Source organism: Odocoileus virginianus, chromosome 26, assembly GCF_023699985.2.
Source record: "Odocoileus virginianus isolate 20LAN1187 ecotype Illinois chromosome 26, Ovbor_1.2, whole genome shotgun sequence".
Classification (NCBI taxonomy): Eukaryota; Metazoa; Chordata; class Mammalia; order Artiodactyla; family Cervidae; genus Odocoileus; species Odocoileus virginianus.
Window position 1 is genome coordinate 6955382 of NC_069699.1, and position 16819 is coordinate 6972200.

General features: G+C 39.9%; 1 long non-coding RNA gene across 2 annotated transcripts in view; it reads left to right on the forward strand.

Moving 5' to 3' along the window:
• The window catches only part of LOC139031291 (uncharacterized), a 265400-nt gene that overhangs the window by 14159 nt on the left and 234422 nt on the right, over positions 1–16819 (forward strand). For both annotated transcript variants that reach the window (XR_011483773.1, XR_011483774.1), the window contains exon 2: positions 14896–14990. This is a non-coding gene — a long non-coding RNA (uncharacterized lncRNA). The remainder of the gene's footprint in view (positions 1–14895; positions 14991–16819) is intronic.

The window sequence follows — 16819 nt, forward strand, 5'->3', positions numbered from 1 at the left end:
TTAAAGAGTGCAAACCATTTTTCTTGTAAAATGGTTTGACTCCTGAATCCACATCTTTTACTCACTGGCCCCGGTGGTCTTTGAAGTAGCTACCTTGCTGATAAATTGCCTACTAAGACCCTGAATCCTTCTTCCAGCCTGCAGGAAAATTATGAATGAGTCTTTAATGCTGGCATTTTGATGTCACATTGGAAGAATATCCAGAGGAGGAAAGTTAACATTGGAAGTGATACCAAGGAGCTCTGTGCTCCTTCGACCAAGAGTAGTGAAACCCAGGAGGGAGTCCCACCTGCCAAGCATGATGGAAATGTCATCCAGGAAAGGGAAGGTGGTCAACGTGTTCCTCTGCAGATTCCCTTGCAAATTAAAGAGTTCATTGAAAAATGGCTCTTTTGGCAATGGCTCCCCGTCTAGCAGCCCAAAGTCCTCCTTCGTGTTGTCTTGACTGAGGGCTGCAGAGTTTGTCACGAGTCAAGAGGCTGTTACTTGCCAAGACTTCTGAGTGAATCCTTTGTAGGCTTCTCATAGTTCCCAGACCACGTGGGAACCAAGAGTCTTGCAGAAGTCAAGAAAATTTGCCTGGCTAGATATAGTTAATAGGGTTTCTTTTGGTCTCTTCCCTATTGGTCAGCAAAGACCAACAACATTTTATGCAATGATGAAAATGTTACTTTTGTTTTGCTATGCTCTCCAGCTTGGTAGCCAGTAGCTACATGTAGCCACTGAAAATTTGAAATGGGCTAGTATAGTTGAGGAATGGATTTTTAAATTTAATTTAACATTAAGAAATTTAAATGCAGACATAAGTAGCCACATTGGCTAATGTTGAACAGTACAGCTACAGACTATATTGTCACTTGAATCTAATTTCCAGATTTGGAGACCATGATCTATTCTCATGAATTCAATTCTCCCCTCCTCCCCTTCCCTGTAGTACAGTGGAGGAACCTACATCATTTTCAACTCTTCAGATCCTCATTTCCCCTTTCCTAGACCAGCCACAAGATGTCTAGGAGCCAGCAGAAGGGTCAGCCACACTGCAGCTGATGTGCTAAGAAAGGAAGCCTGCTACCCTGAGTGGTACCCACCTGTGCTTTTCCATCTGAGCCTCTCATCTTCCCGTGTGACAACTTGCTGTGAATCTTCACCCCCTAGGTAGGTGAGCTGACTCTTGGGAAGTCAGCTCATAGGAACGCACAGCTGACAGAGACTTGATTTTCAGGATCAAAGGTCTGCGAGAGGAGTTTACCAACACCGGCTTTGTCCAAGAGGCTGTGCTTTGTGATTCAGTTGCTGGATAGGCAAGAAGAAAGTGGCAGTGACAATGGTGATTAGATTTCATTGTTTACGAAGAGCTTGGCGCTTGTATTAAGTGCTATACATGCATTTACTCTTTATAATAACTCATATAATATATGAGTGTTTATTTTACAGTTGAGGAAATGATATTCAGAAAAGTATAAGATGTGCCCAAGTGCATGTAACTAGGCAGGGAGGGGCTAGGAATTAAAATATAATCTGCCTAATTTCTAGAGCTTCTGACTATGACAGTAATTTTCTGCCTTGAATCTTTCATGTCTGTGTCTTTCTGTCTTTTTCTTTGTACACATATACACACATACATTTGTGAATTTTCCAGGCATCTGAATTATATACTTTCAATTTCCAAACTCTTAAATGAAAAATAATTTGGCTTGATCAAATTGCTGGTATACTGTACTTGTCCTGCCCTACTAAACTATTAACTCTTTCTAAATATGCATACATTATAGAAACTGCACTGTGATATATTTAAGTTCTAGTGAGGCAAGTAGAATGATTTGCCTCCACGAACCAGCTTCAAGTCAGAAAGCTCCATTTTTGTTCTTGTTATAAACTATACAAAACACAAGATTTGCCATTTTAACCACTTTTAAGTTTATAGTTTTGTGACATTAAGTATATTCACATTGTTTTGTGTGGTTTGTTTTTTTACTTAGGATGGATAAATCTCTTTTTTTTTTCAGTTTTGTTGAGGTATAATTGACAAAATTTTAAGATATTTAAAGTACATTGACATTGTTGTACAACGATCACCACTATGCGTCTCCAGAACGTTTTCATCATCCCAAGGTGAAATTCTGTACTCATTAACTAAAGACTCCCAATCCCCACTCCTCCCCAGCACCTGGTAGACTCTCGTCTACTTTCAGTCTCTATTGTTGTTCAGTCGCTCATTCATGTCTGACTCTTTGTGACCCCATGGACAGCAGCATGCCAGGCTTCCCTGTCCTTCACCATCTCCCGGAGCTTGTTCAAACTCACGTTCATTGAGCCAGAGATGCCAGCCAACCATCTCATCCCATTCTCCTGCCTTCAGTCTTTCCCAGCTGGATGGGACTCTTCAGGCACTAGAACTTGGAGCTTCGTGGTCACTATCTTGATGACATCACTCTCTAAATCACTTACCTTTTCAGGTCAACACACCTCTTGTCCACAGCAGTGGAGGTGAGAGATTGGAGGGGGGTGTATGTGTGGGGAGGAAACGAGCATGTGAGGTACAAGGTTGGGGCAGAGTGACATTCAAGAGCCTTCATGCATGTAGTTCCCATTTCTGCAAGAAGCAGGTGGGGAACAGTTGGCAGCGACATATCCATCAACTCTCCCTCTTTCCCTCCCTCAAAGAAAGACACATTTATTCCTAAATCTGGTAGCCTCACAGAAAAATACATCTATTTCTAAATTCTGGTAGCCCCAAGGAGTAGAAGCCCATATAATTCAGGAGCCAGATGGTTTTTATTAATGGAGGAAATCAATATTTGATTATCAGATTCATTAAATTCATTTCTACTTTAATGCCAGTGGGGAACTAGATTTTGGAGATGTCTGAGCACTCTCAAAACCAACTAGGAGAACCAATTGAGTTCTGTTTCAACTGGAGACTCACTGTCCACTTCAACATTGTCTGAATTCTGTTTCTTCCCTCTTCTCCTAAAAGACATAGAAGGTTAAGAACAGGGTCTCCCCTCTGAAGTAAGAAGTCAAATTGATATATTTTTGACTTGGTATATTGTTGAATATTTTAAGATTTGATATACTTTTAGTGAAAACAAAGCTTTCTTAAAGTAATTGAGAGATATATGAAATTCTCATTATCACAAGAGAAATGTTGATCCCTTTGAATTATGCAGAGAAGAATAAATATCTAATTATTTTCACCTAATCATCATTATTCCTTTTTATCTCCCAATACTCTAGTCATTTCTTATTGTTTTTATTCTCTCTACCCCATCAGCTCTTTTAAAAAGAGATCCTTTTGAGTTCAGCTGAGATAAAAGAGGCTTAAAGATAAGAAATAACAGAAGTCCCTGCACTTCATGGGGATTACAAGTGGAATTAACGTGGCTATATAAAATGATGCCACCGCTTGGGGCTTGGAAATGACAAGGTTATTTATTCTCCAAAATCCTAGACACTGGTTAGATTGTTATTAATCACAGGGACTCCAAGGCTGGAGTGGGGAAACTCTATTTGCAGATGGAGCACTGTTGGATTGTGAGCCTATCACAGTCCTCTTTTTAAAAACAATGTCTGAATTTGAAAAAAAAAAGTCTAATTAAGTATAAAAGAATTAATCTCTACTTGCTCCTTCCCCACCCCCCACACTCTAATGCAAATATCTTTTAACCATTATCCTTTTTAATACATTTGGAGGTGCCCATTAGAATTTTAGGTCTTCCCTTGTAGCTCAGCTGATAAAGAATCCACCTATAATGCAGGAGACCCCAGTTCAATTCCTGGGTCTTGAAGGTCCCCTTGAGAAGGGATAAGCTACCCATTCCAGTATTCTTGGGCTTTCCTGGTAGCTCAGCTGGTAAAGAATCCTCCTGCAATGTGGAAGACCTGGGTTTGATCCCTGGGTTGGGAAAATCCCAGAGGAGGGCATGGCAACCCACTCCAGTATTCATGCCTAGAAAACCCCCATGGACAGAGGAGCCTGACGGGATCACAAAGTGGGACACAACTGAGTGACTAAGCACACTAGAATTTTAAATGCTTTTTCTGCTTCTACTACTTGAGATACCATCTTTAGACAGCACCCACCTACTGGGTACAATGAAATCAAGAGTTTGGCAACATTTTTACTATTCTGTACATCTTCTTGATCTATACCTAAATTTTGTCATTTTATAATTATTTTAGTTCTTCTAATAATTCCCTCTGTAACTGTAAGTGATAAATATTCACCTTTGTATTTGTTGATTTGTCAACTTTAGATAATACTTTTTGGGGTGTATATATTTTGGTGTTTTATATTGTGGCTGTGCTGGGTCTTAGTTTTGGGGCACAGGATCTTCATTGCTGCATGTGGGATCTTTGTTGCAGAATGTAGGATCCTTTTTTTTTTTTTTTTAGCTGCATCATGTGGGATCTCGTTCCCTGACCAGGGATCCAACCTGAGCTCCCTGCATTGAGAGAGCAGAGTGTTAACCATGAGACCACCATGAAGTTCCAAAAATACTTTTGAAGGGAGAATAAGTTCATACATTTATAATTGTTTTGGTTTCTTCTCTTCCCTTCACTTGCTAACTTTTGTTGCTGATGGTAGTGGTGACTTAACTTGTATACTGTCAAGGTTCATAGCACTTATATTTTTATTCAATATCTGTAAATTAGTTTCTGCTATTTGTCTATAGGTTAATTGTCACAATTAAAATTCTCCCCAAATAGAAGATTAATGAATTAAAGATGTAAATGTGAGACCTGAATCTATAAAATTTCTAGAAGAAAACATTGGCAGTACACTCTTCAACACTGGTCTTATATTTTGGGGGACATATCTCTTCAGGCTAGGGAGGAAAAAGCAAAAATAAACAAATAAGACTGCATCAAATTGAAATGCTTTTGCACAGCAAAGAAAACTATCAACAAATTGAAAAAGCTACCTACTGAATGGCAGAAGATATTTGCAAATGACATATATGATAAGGGGTTAATATCCAGTATAAAAGAACTCATACAACTCAGCTTAAAAAAAAAAAAACCAAAAAAAAAAAAAATCCCCTAATCCAAACAACCTGATTGAAAAATGGACAGAGCACCTGAATAGACAGTTTTACAAAGAAGGTGTCAGACAACTGATGGGCACATGAAGAGATGCTCAGCATCACTACTCATCAGGGAAACGCAAATCAAAACCACAATGAGATTGTCTTATGCTTGTTAGAATGACTGTCATTAGAAAGGAAACAAGTACCAAGCATTGACAAGGATGTGGAGTGAAGGGAACCCTAGTGCATTGTTGGTGGGAATGTAAATTAGTGCAGACACTGTGGAAAACAGTATGGAAATTACTCAAGAAATTAAAAATAGAATGACCATATGATCCAGCAAGTCTACTCCTGGGTATTTATTCAAAGAAAATGAAACACTACCTAGAAAAGATATATGCACCACTATGTACACTGTAGCATTATTTACAATAGCCAAGATATGGATGCAACCTATGTACCCATCAATAGACGAAAGGATAAGGAAGGTGTGGCATATGTGTACAGTGGAGTCCTACTCAGCCATCTAAAAGAATGAAATTTTGTCATTTGTGAAAACATGGTTGGACCTAGAGGGAATCATGCTAAGTGAAAAAAGTCAGACTAGAGAAAGGCAAACTATATGCTTTCACTTATATGTAGAATCTCAAAAGCAAACGAACAAGCGTAACTAAGCAGGAACAGAGTCATATACACAGAGAATAAACAGGTGGTTGCTGGGGGGGAGGATGTGGGAGGAAAGAAATAAGTGAGAGAGGTTAGGGGGTACAGACTTTCAGTTACAGAAGAAATATGTTAATGGTATGAAATGTGCAGTGTAGGGAACAGAGTCAGTAATTACATCATCTCTTAGTACGGTGACAGTAACTAAGCTTATCATTGCTACTTATCACAGTAATCATTCTAGTGAAAAGATAAACAAGTTCTAGGGATGTAGTGTACAACATAAATACAGTTTAAACTGTTATACATTATATGTGAAAGTTATTGAGAATAAATCCGGAGTTCTCATCAAATGGAAAAAATTATTTTTTTCTATTTCTTTAATGTTTGTGTACATGAGTTGATGGATGGTCACTAAACTTATTGTAGTGATCATTTATGATGTGTGTAAGTTAAATCATTGTGCTATGCACTACAAACATTCCTAAAATGTCAAGATCTAGTAGATTCTGATTTTTTGTTTGTTTTTATTCATGTTTTCTAGGTACTACACAGTGCTGCTATTTCTATATCTCACATTCTCCTCTTCCTTTTACATTTTTTCCCCTCATAGAGTACCTCTTTGAGGACTTTCTATTTATTTATGTATATTTTGGCTGCATTGGGTCTTTGCTGCAGTTTGCAGGTTTCTGTAGTTGCGAAGCATGGGCTTAGTTGCCCTACAACAGGTTGGATCTTAGTTTCCCTATCAGAGGTCAAACCCATATCCCGTGCATTGAAAGGCAGATTCTCAACCACTGGACCACCACGGAAGTCCCAATGGGTTTCTTTTTAAAGATGAATTATCTGATTTTTATGTTTTATGAGATCAGGAAGGTTTGAAAAGCATTTTGTTCAATACTTGTTTAGTGATTTGGTTGGGTATAGATGTCAGAGTTTAAAAGTTAGAAATTTGGAAAAAGTTGTAATGTCTTTCAGCATCCATTGTTGATGAGAAATTTGATGTTAGTTTGATTTTTCTTTTTCTCTGACTCTAGAAGCTTTTATGATTCCTCTTTGTTTTAGGACATTTGAAATTCCCTGATGGTTTCAGTGTGGATTTTCCCTCCACAGATTTTGATGGTCATTTGAATCAATTTGAAACAGCTTTTCTTTTTTTTTTCAGTTCACGGAAATGTTCTTCCAGCTTCATCTTGGCATTTAGTCCTAGCTAGTCTATTAATCAGTCTAATTACTAAATTTTTTTCCCCACTAACATGTTTACTTTTATAAAATTATTTTTTTCTTCACTTCCTTTCCCCAGATCAGATGCCTATTTTTGTTTTTAGAAGACACAACTTTTGTTCTGTCTGAAGATACTTAGTAGAATAATTTCAAAGTGCTCTTCCTTGATCAGCTCTAATTTCTGTGGGGTCAAATACTGTTTTTTTTTTTTTTTTTTTCCATTTGGGGCTTTCTTTCTTTGTGCTATAACTTCACCCCAAATATCTCAGGATCCTTAGTTGTTGGTTCAGTTTCATGAATGAACAGATACTTTTCTGTGCCCCTACCATGTCCTTTGCCTCCTGTGAATTTTAGCTTCTGCCCTGGTGGACAGGTCCTTCACCCTGCCAATGGCCTGACAAATTTTTTTTTAAGTCTTTATTGAATTTGTTACAGTATTGCTTCTGTTGTTTTCTGTTTTCTTTCTTTCTTTCTTTTTTTTCTGGCCCAGAGGCATGTGGGATCTTAGCTCTTTGACCAGGGATGGAACCCACACCCCCTGCATTGGAAGGCAAAGTCTTAACCACTGGACCACCAAGGAAGTCCTAAAGCCCTGCCACTTCTCTCCATAGTTCTGCCTTGGGGATTTTGAAACCTGCTGGATAGCATGGCAGTGTGGGTTGGGTATTGCCTCCAGGAGCATTCCTCATCAGTTGTATCAGTGGAGGGGGCAGGGGATAAAGGCTTCAGCTTCCTGCTCTTCAGGGGTGCAGTTCTATTCCCAGGAGGATCCTGGCAGGATGGATTCCGAATCACCTGTGGTAGCAACCCTCAAATTATACACTCTTTTTGAATCTTCTCATTCTTGACTCACTCTGTGTGTTCACACCTGCTGCCTGAAATCATCTCCTAAATATGTACCTGCACCTATGTTCTTGGATCAAGTTCAACTTTGTAAGTATCTAAAGAAAGACAGTGATTAGTACACCCAGGAGCCTGGACTTTTCCCTGGAGCTGTGTAGATCTCTCTCTTCCATACTCCCCTCTTCCTTGGATGGGAGCACTGCCTTTTAGTTCTGTTATGCCATGGGATGTTTTGATATGCAGTGTCTTTGTATGGTGCCTAGACAGAGAACAATTTCTGGGGTACCACAGTAGCCTAATAGAAAGCTTTCTACTGGAGAGTAGGGGGCACATGTCCAATGCTATAAAGAATAATATTGCATATGAACCTGGAATGTTAGGTCCACAAATCAAGATAAATTAGAAGATGGCAAGAGTGAACATTGACATTTTAGGAATCAGTGAGATAAAATGGACTGGAATGGGTGAATTTAATTCAGATGACCATTATATCTACTACTGTGGACAAGAATCCCTTAAAAGAAATGGAGTACCCCTCATAGTCAACAACACAGTCCGAAATGCAGTACTTGGATACAATCTCGATAATGACAGAGTGACCTCTGTTTGTTTTCAAGGGAAACCATCCATTATTACAGTAATCCAAATCTATGCCCCAACCACTAATGCCGAAGAAGCTGAACAGTTCTATGAAGACCTAAAAGACCTTCTAGAACTAACACCCCAAAAAGATGTCCTTTTCAACATGTGGGACTGAAATGCAAAAGTATGAAGTCAAGAGGTACCTGGAGTAACAGGAAAATTTGGCCTTGGAGCACAAAATGAAGCCGGGAAAAGGCTAACCAAGAATTACCAAGAAAACGCACTGGTCATAACAAACACCCTCTTCCAACAGCACAAGAGAAGACTCTACACATGAACATCTCGAGATGGTCAATACTGAAATCAGGTTGATTATATTCTTTGCAGCCAAAGATGGAGAAGCTCTATACAGTCAACCAAACAAGACCAGGAGCTGACTGTGGCTCAGATCATGAACTGCTTATTGCCAAATTCTGACTTAAATTGAAGAAAGTGGGGAAAACCACTAGACCATTCAGGTATGACCTAAGTCAAATCCCTTACAGTTATACAATGGAAGTGACAAATGGATTCTAGGGATTAGTCTGATAGAGTTCCCGAAGAACTGTGAATGGAGGTTCATGACATTGTACAGGAGATAGTGATAAAGACCATCCCCAAGAAATGCAGAAAGGCTAAATGGTTCTCTGAGGAGGCCTTACAAATAACTGAGAAAAGAAGAGAAGCAAAAGACAAAGGAGAAAAGGAAAGATACACCCATTTGAATGCAGAGTTCCAAAGAATATCAAGAAGAGATAAAAAAAAAAAAAGCCTTTCTCAGTGATCAATGCAAAGAAATAGAGGAAAGCATGGGAAAGACTAGAGATCTGTTTTTTAAAAAAAGACATACCAAGGGAACATTTCATGCAAAGATGGTCTCAATAAAGGACAGCAATGGTATGGACCTAACAGAAGCAGAAAATATTAAGAAGAGGTGGCAAGAATACATGGAAGTACTATACAGAAAAGATCTTCATGACCTGGATAACCATGATGGTGTGATCACTCACCTAGAGCCAGACATCCTGGAATATGATATCAAGTGGGCCTTAGGAAGCATCACTGTGAACAAGGCTAGTGGAGATGATGGAATTCCAGTTGAGCTATTTCAAATCCTACAAGATAATGCTGTGAAAGTGCTGTAGTCAATATGCCAACAGATTTAGAAAACTGAGCAGTGGCCATAGGACTGGAAAAGGTCAGTTTTCATTCCAATCCCAAAGAAAAGCAATGCCAAAGAATGTGCAAACTACCACACAATTGCACTCATCTCACACACTAGCGAAGTAATGCTCAAAATTCTCCAAGCGAGCTTCAGCAGTATGTGAACTGTGAAATTCCAGATGCTCAAGCTGGATTTAGAAAAGCCAGAGGAACCAGAGATCAAATTTCCAACCTCTGTTGGATCATCGAAAAAGCGAGAGTTCCAGAAAAACATCTACTTCTGCTTTATTAACTATGCCAAAGCCTTTGACACTGTGGATTACAACAAACTGTGGAAAGTTCTTCAAGAGATGGGAATGCCAGACCAGTTGACCTGCCTCCTGAGAAATCTGTATGTAGGTCAGGAAGCAACAGTTAGAACTGGACATGGAACAATAGACTGGTTCCAAATTGGGAAAGGAGTACATCAAGGTTGTATATTGTCACTCTACTTATTTAACTTATACGCGGAGTACATCATGAGAAATGCTGGGCTGGATGAAGCACAAGTTGGAATCAAGTTTCCTGGGAGAAATATCAATAACCTCAGATATGCAGATGACACCACCCTCATGGCAGAAAGCAAAGAAGAACTAAAGAGTCTCTTGATGAAAGTGAAAGAGGAGAGTGAAAATTTTGGCTTAAAACTCAACGTTCAGAAAACGAAGATCATGGCATCTGGTCCCATCAATCAGTTCATGGCAAATTGATGGGGAAACAATAGAAACAGTGAGAGATTTCATTGTTTTGGGCCCAAAATCACTGCAGTTGGTGACTGCAGTCATGAAATTAAAATATGCTTGCTCCTTGGAGGAAAAGCTATGACCAACCTGGAAAGCCTATTAAAAAGCAGAGACATTACTTTACCAACAAAGGTCCATCTAGTCAAAGCTATGGTTTTCCCTGTAGTCATGTATGGATGTGAGAGTTGGACTATAAAGAAAGCTGAGTGCTGAAGAACTAATGCTTTTGAACTGTGGTGTTGGAGAAGACTCTTGAAAGGCCCTTGGACCGCAAGGAGATCAAAACAGTCAATCCTAAAGGAAATCAGTCCTGAATATTCTTTGGAAGGACTGATGCTGAAGCTGAAGCTCCAATACTTTGGCCACCTGATATGAAGAACTGACTCATTGGAAAAGACCCTGATGCTGGGAAAGATTGAAGGCAGGAGGAGAAGGGGATGACAGAGGATGAGATGGTTGGATGGCATCACTGACTTGATGGGTGTGAGTTTGATCAAGCTGTGGGTGTTGGTGATGGACAGGGAAGCCTAGCATGCTGCAGTCCATGGGGTCGCAAAGAGTCTGACAACTGACCAACTAAACTGAACTGAACTGAGTGGGCACGTCAGTGCTTTTGCCTTTAGGAGGAGTTATTTATTTATTCATTTATTTAGTTTTCTCTTTGTTGTTTGAAGTTTAAGTCCAGAGTTATATCTCTCTCAACCTTCTTCTCTTTCAGGCTCCAGGATCCATGCACGTTTTCTTCTTTTTTAGAGAGAAATCCACCCTGACATTCTAAACTACTGTTTGCTATAGGTGCTGTTTAAACATGGAGTGGAGGAGAGACAGGAATTGTTTTTCTGACCAAGCACCTAATTAATTACCATGCTGATTAGCCCAGGGCATAAGCCCTCCTCAGCATAAGTTGATAATGTTTGAAGCTTCTCTGAGACTCCATTTTGAAATAGATCTCTTGCTTCTAATGCTGTGATGATACTTTAAGTTGTGATTTTCTGTTTCATTTGTCCTGTCAATATCTTATATTTGTTTACTGTCTTCTAGACGTTTCTCCAATTTTCTGGTCAATTGATGGCCCCCCTTCTTGTTTCCAGAATGAGTGTATGTGTGTCCTACTTAAATAGATCAGGTAGTGGGTACACATGTATTTATATGTTGGATCCATCATTTGGAATAATTTCTATCATTTAGATGATGCCACAGACATAAAGCCTCAGAATCTAGACTTGAGCTCACTTATTCTGTACGTTGTATACCCTTCTGCTTCATCATTTCACTCAGCTCTGAATGCAGTTGAGGCAAACTTCATATGGGAAGGGGGTCATATTTGAAAAGAAACCACAGAGAATCAAGGGGGACTCAAAGAGGGGAAATTATAGGAAAAACAAAACAAGATCTCTCGTATCAGTGGTCTGATAGTAGTGGATAGCTTGCTTCCTATTCTTGCCACTTCTTTCAAATGAAATCTCTATTTAAAGGAAACACACTTAATATGTCTGGCCTCATTGCTAGTTGAAATTCAAGAATCGTGGGTTGTGACAATTGACTGAGATAATATTGTGGTACTGGAAGGAAATTATGAAATCAGAAATACTTCACCTTCTTCTAGTCAAATTGACTCTGGAGATTTAGGCAAATCATTCTGTCCTTGAGCTGGCTTGAATTTCTTTATATATAAAATGTGGATAGAACCAATGCTTTTTAAAATTCTCTGGTTCAAAATATAAGCAAACAGAGGGATACAAGTGCAACTTAATTAACTGACAAGGTTACTGATAAATATGGGTATGACCCTTTTATAAACGATGATGATGAGAGTGTATCTTGGTCCAGTAATTGTCACGAGTTATCCTGAGTGCCAGGCTGGATCCCAACTCAGGTTTGGACTTCAGCAGTGTTAACCTGGGAGGAGCACATGCACATGCAAACAGTTAGTCCAAGACAGGCTCTCCTGCTGGAGGCCACCAGTTCCTGAGCAGAGACCTGTCTGTTGTAGCAGTAGCTGATCTGTTGCTCACATGCTCATTTTCTATACTTCCACAGGGCTGTGTCTTTCTATAGTAGCTGCTGCCCTAACGTACCTAACTAGAACAGATAAAGCCTCAAAGTTTCATTCTTTATTATTGTTACTTTCAAATATTTATTTATTTGGCTGCATTGGGTCTTAGTTGTGGCAGGTGGGAGCTTTACTTGTGACATGTAGCCTTTTTAGTTGCGGCATGCAAACTCTTAGTTGCGGCATGTGGGACCTAGTTCTCTAATTAGGCATTGAACCCAGCCCCCCACATTGGGAGTGTGGAGTCTTTGCCACTGGACCACCAGGGATATCCCCATCCTTTATTATTTGCTGAAGACCCTGATCTAAGATTCTCAGGGCAGAGCGTGGTGTATGGGTTTAAGTTACTAAATCCCATCCTGATGGATGCTTAGATCTGGCTTCTGTCTCAGTTTTCTTGCACAGAGATCCTGCTTCTTATTGATCTGGAGAGTCCTGAGAAATCCATTCTGGAGGACCTAGTGTTGGCTGTATGTTTAAAAGGGGGAGCTGTGGGTCTTACTTTGAACCTGCATATGTATACCAAGTACCCTATTTCAATTTGCTAAAGCGGTTCAACTACTTTGTTTTGCCCTGTTGGTTTCATCCTCAGGAGACTGGATATGCATCTTCTCTGTGTTGAGTTCTTCTGAGACAGTGAGCTTCCAGGCTTCCATTACAACATCATGTACTCACTTTTGTAGGGCCTGGTACATTTTATCTGGATACTTCCAAGCCCACTAATGCCAATGTGTATCCCACTCACAGGCCACAGCTGGCATGCCCAGCCTTTGTTCCACTCATTAATGGCTTCTGCTCAGTCCCCTTGACTTTGCTGCAGTGTCTTGTATAACACCTGCCCATGTTCACCAGAGGGATCCTTACCTTTGCAGACTATTTTAGGATGTATCACTTTGCACCCAGATAATGTACATCTCATGGGTTCCAGAAACTGGCAGGGCCATGTTTCTCCCATATTCAGAAGAGCCTTATTGGTATCGATCTGCAGTCCCATTTGGTTCTCAAGCAGGAACTTCCATCAGAGGAAGAAGTTGTCACTGCCTCTCATGAATCATTGAGAGAAGGAAAGCAGAAGAGATGAAAGGTTGGCGTCACAATGACAGTAGGTTATTACAGACAGGTGAAGAGTCTTTTCTTAAGTTTTCTACCCCCAACTGCTGTTCCAGTAATCAAAAAGAGACCCTCCCTGAAACTGATTTAATTCTCAGGAGGAATGAAGAGACATTTAAAGGGCAAGCCAACTTCATAAAATGACATTAAAAAGTTTTAAAATAGTGTTTTGTTCTAAAGGGTGTTTGCAAATGTCAGAGGTAACATATTGATTACAGCCCTAGCCGTTCTTGCTCAGGGATGCCTAGCTGCCTTTGGCTTAGCTAATGCTATTGAACTGCGCTCTTCATACGAATTATTTCAACTACCTCACTTTGTTTGCCTAAACTTCCCTCGCCCACTGAAATTTATCCACAAATGAATAAAGTGAAGTAAAGTGAAAGTCGCTCAGTCATGTCTGACTCTTTGCAACCCCATGGACTATACAGTCCATGGAATTCTCCAGGCCAGAATACTGGAGTGGGTAGCCTTTCCCTTCTCCAGGAGGTCATCCCAACCCAGAGATCAAACCCAGGTCTCCCGCATTGCAGGCAGATTCGTTACCAGCTGAGCCACAAGGGAAGCCCAAAAATACTGGAGTGGGTATCCTATCCCTTCTCCAGCGGATCTTCCCGACCCAGGAATTGGACCAGGGTCTCCTTCATTGCAAGTGGACTCTTTACCAACTGAGAATCTGGGAAGCTCCACAAATGAACAAAAGATGATATTAAATCTGTGATGTTTATACTTCTTGTGCTACTTAACTTCTCATGCGTAAAGTCTTGAAAGTGGCAATGGAAGTTAGTTGTCCTGCATGTACCTGAGATGTATTACAGGCTCCTGGACAATGTATTACAGGCTCCTGGACATGCACCTGAGATGTATTACAGGCTCCTGGAGAGTTGCTTCATCTGAGGATGTGATTATGAGTACCTAAAAATTGAAAGAGCCACTTTGAAAGGAGACACATTTTCCCCTTTAAGTTAAGCTGAGGACCGAACCTCTCTCATATTTCTTGGGCTCTGGCCTCCATGGTAAAAATATCTCTGATACTCTTGATGATACTTACCAACCATTAGTGGGAGCCAAGAATATTGTGGAGGAAGTTGATATCATCTTAACAAACACTATCTTGAATGAATTCTTGAATCTCTCTGAACTCATGTTCCCCATTTCCAAACAATGGAGACCGAAATAACTGCTTTGACTTCAGTATCACACTAAAGCCCCACAGAAATGAGAACAGTGCACGTGTGTGCCATAATTTACAGTTTACAAGGGCTTTGCAATACCTGGGGAGGCTGAAGCTGATCACTTCCCTTCTTATTTTTAGGACCATTCAGAAGCTAGACATGAGATGCGTTCACAGCCTTTCATTTAGCCAGGCAGTACGTATGAGCACTAAATTGTGTGTGTTCCCTTACAGAAGGACGTGCCACCTGTTACTGTAGCCGTGGGCTGAACTCCCAGTGTGGCCAGAGACCAGAGACTGCCTGACTCATCGGAAGAGCAAAACTGCTAGTACGTAAGAGATAAGGTTTTGGTTGCTATTTCAAAGTTTTCTATAGTGTAGTAAGATCTTGTTCATTTTAGGGGATGGAGTAGCTACTTATCTTTGTCATAAAAGTGGTAATATGCTCATGGTAAACAAATTTATAATACTGATGAAGTGAGTAATGTGAAAATTAAAAATCCTTTCCTTGACCCCTATCTTACTCTCCAGGGAAAGTTACTGTTAATGGGTTCATGTATATCCCACTAGATATTGTATATTGTAATAGGGATGAACAGCTATTCACACTCTTCTGCACCTTTCCCTCCCCCCTTAAATATATATATATATTTATATATATATATATGTGATTGTATGTACATGCATGTACAGACTCTACTTTATATTTTAATGACTATATATCTTACCACATATATATCATGTAATGTATTCAACTACTTTCCTGTTGAGGTACAGTATGTTTTTTAAAAGTTTTATTTATTGATTTATTGGCCATACAGTGCAGCATGCAGAATCTTAGTTCCTTGATCAGGGATCGAACCTGTGCCCCCAGGAGCGGAAGCATGGAATCTTAACCACTGGATCAGCAGGGAAATCCCTTTAATTTTTTTTACTTGTTACTAAATCTGTAAATACCCTTGAACACATAATTGACATTATTTTGTAAGTTGAGTAGAAACCATACTTTCTTTTGCTGCCAATTTTTTGTTTAGAAATGTTTAAAGCTACAGTAAAGTTGAAAGAAAAGCATAATTTCCAGATTCCCTTTACCTAAAGTACCAAAGGTAAATACTTTACCATTTTTGCTTTCTCTTTTTCTCTCTAACTATGTGTTGGTATTTATACATCCTGCAGAACTGTTTGAATGTAAGTTTAACACATTATGTCATGTCACTGCTAAGTACTTCACCATGGCCTAAGAACTAGGCTGCTCTCCTATATAACCATAATGCCATAGATGTATCAAGAAATTCAACATGAAATTGTCAATATGATAATATTACCTAGTGTATGGCTCATATTCAGATTTTCTCATTATTTTAAAAAATGTTCTTTATAGCAATTATTATTGCTCTTCACATCAGATCCAGGCATTGCATTCAATTGGCATGTTTCTTAGTCTGTGTGTGGCAGTCACTCAGTCATGTCTGACTCTTTGCAACCCCATGGACTGTAGCCTGCCAGGCTCCTCTGTCCAGAATTCTCCAGGCGAGAATGCTGGAGAGCGTAGTCTTTCCCTTCCCCAGGGGCTCTTCCTGACCCAGAGATCCAGCCCAGGCCTCCTGCACTGCAGGCAGATTCTTTACCATCTGAGCCACCAGGGAAGTCTCCTTCAATCTAGGATGGTTCTCTGGATATTTCATGTTGTTGCTATCGTGACCATAACCTGCTTGAAATGTTTAGGCCAGTTATTTATAGAACATCCCACCGTCTGGACTTTGCTCTTTTTGTCCCCTCAGGGTTAGATTCAAGTTAAAAGTTTCTTGCAAGAATATTGCATAGAAGATGTTGCTACTTCTCATTGCATCCCAGCAGAAGGCAATGGGATTTCAGGTTCTGGAGTTATTGAGGATGACTCACTGCAGATGGTTTTCCCAGCTCACTCCATCATAGTTCGTGCCCTTTGTAACTGATGAGCCATCTGTGATGGTTTGAGATGTGTGGCTCTCTTACTCCTGTACAACCTTGATTCATTTGTTTCCTGTTGACGACCACTCCCAGAATTAATCATCCTGTTCCAGTGACAAAACAGTGACTTAATCCTTCCGTCATAACTCTTTCGGTGCCACTCATGGATACTTATGTTGTAATTCATTCACATGCTCAAGTGGTACTA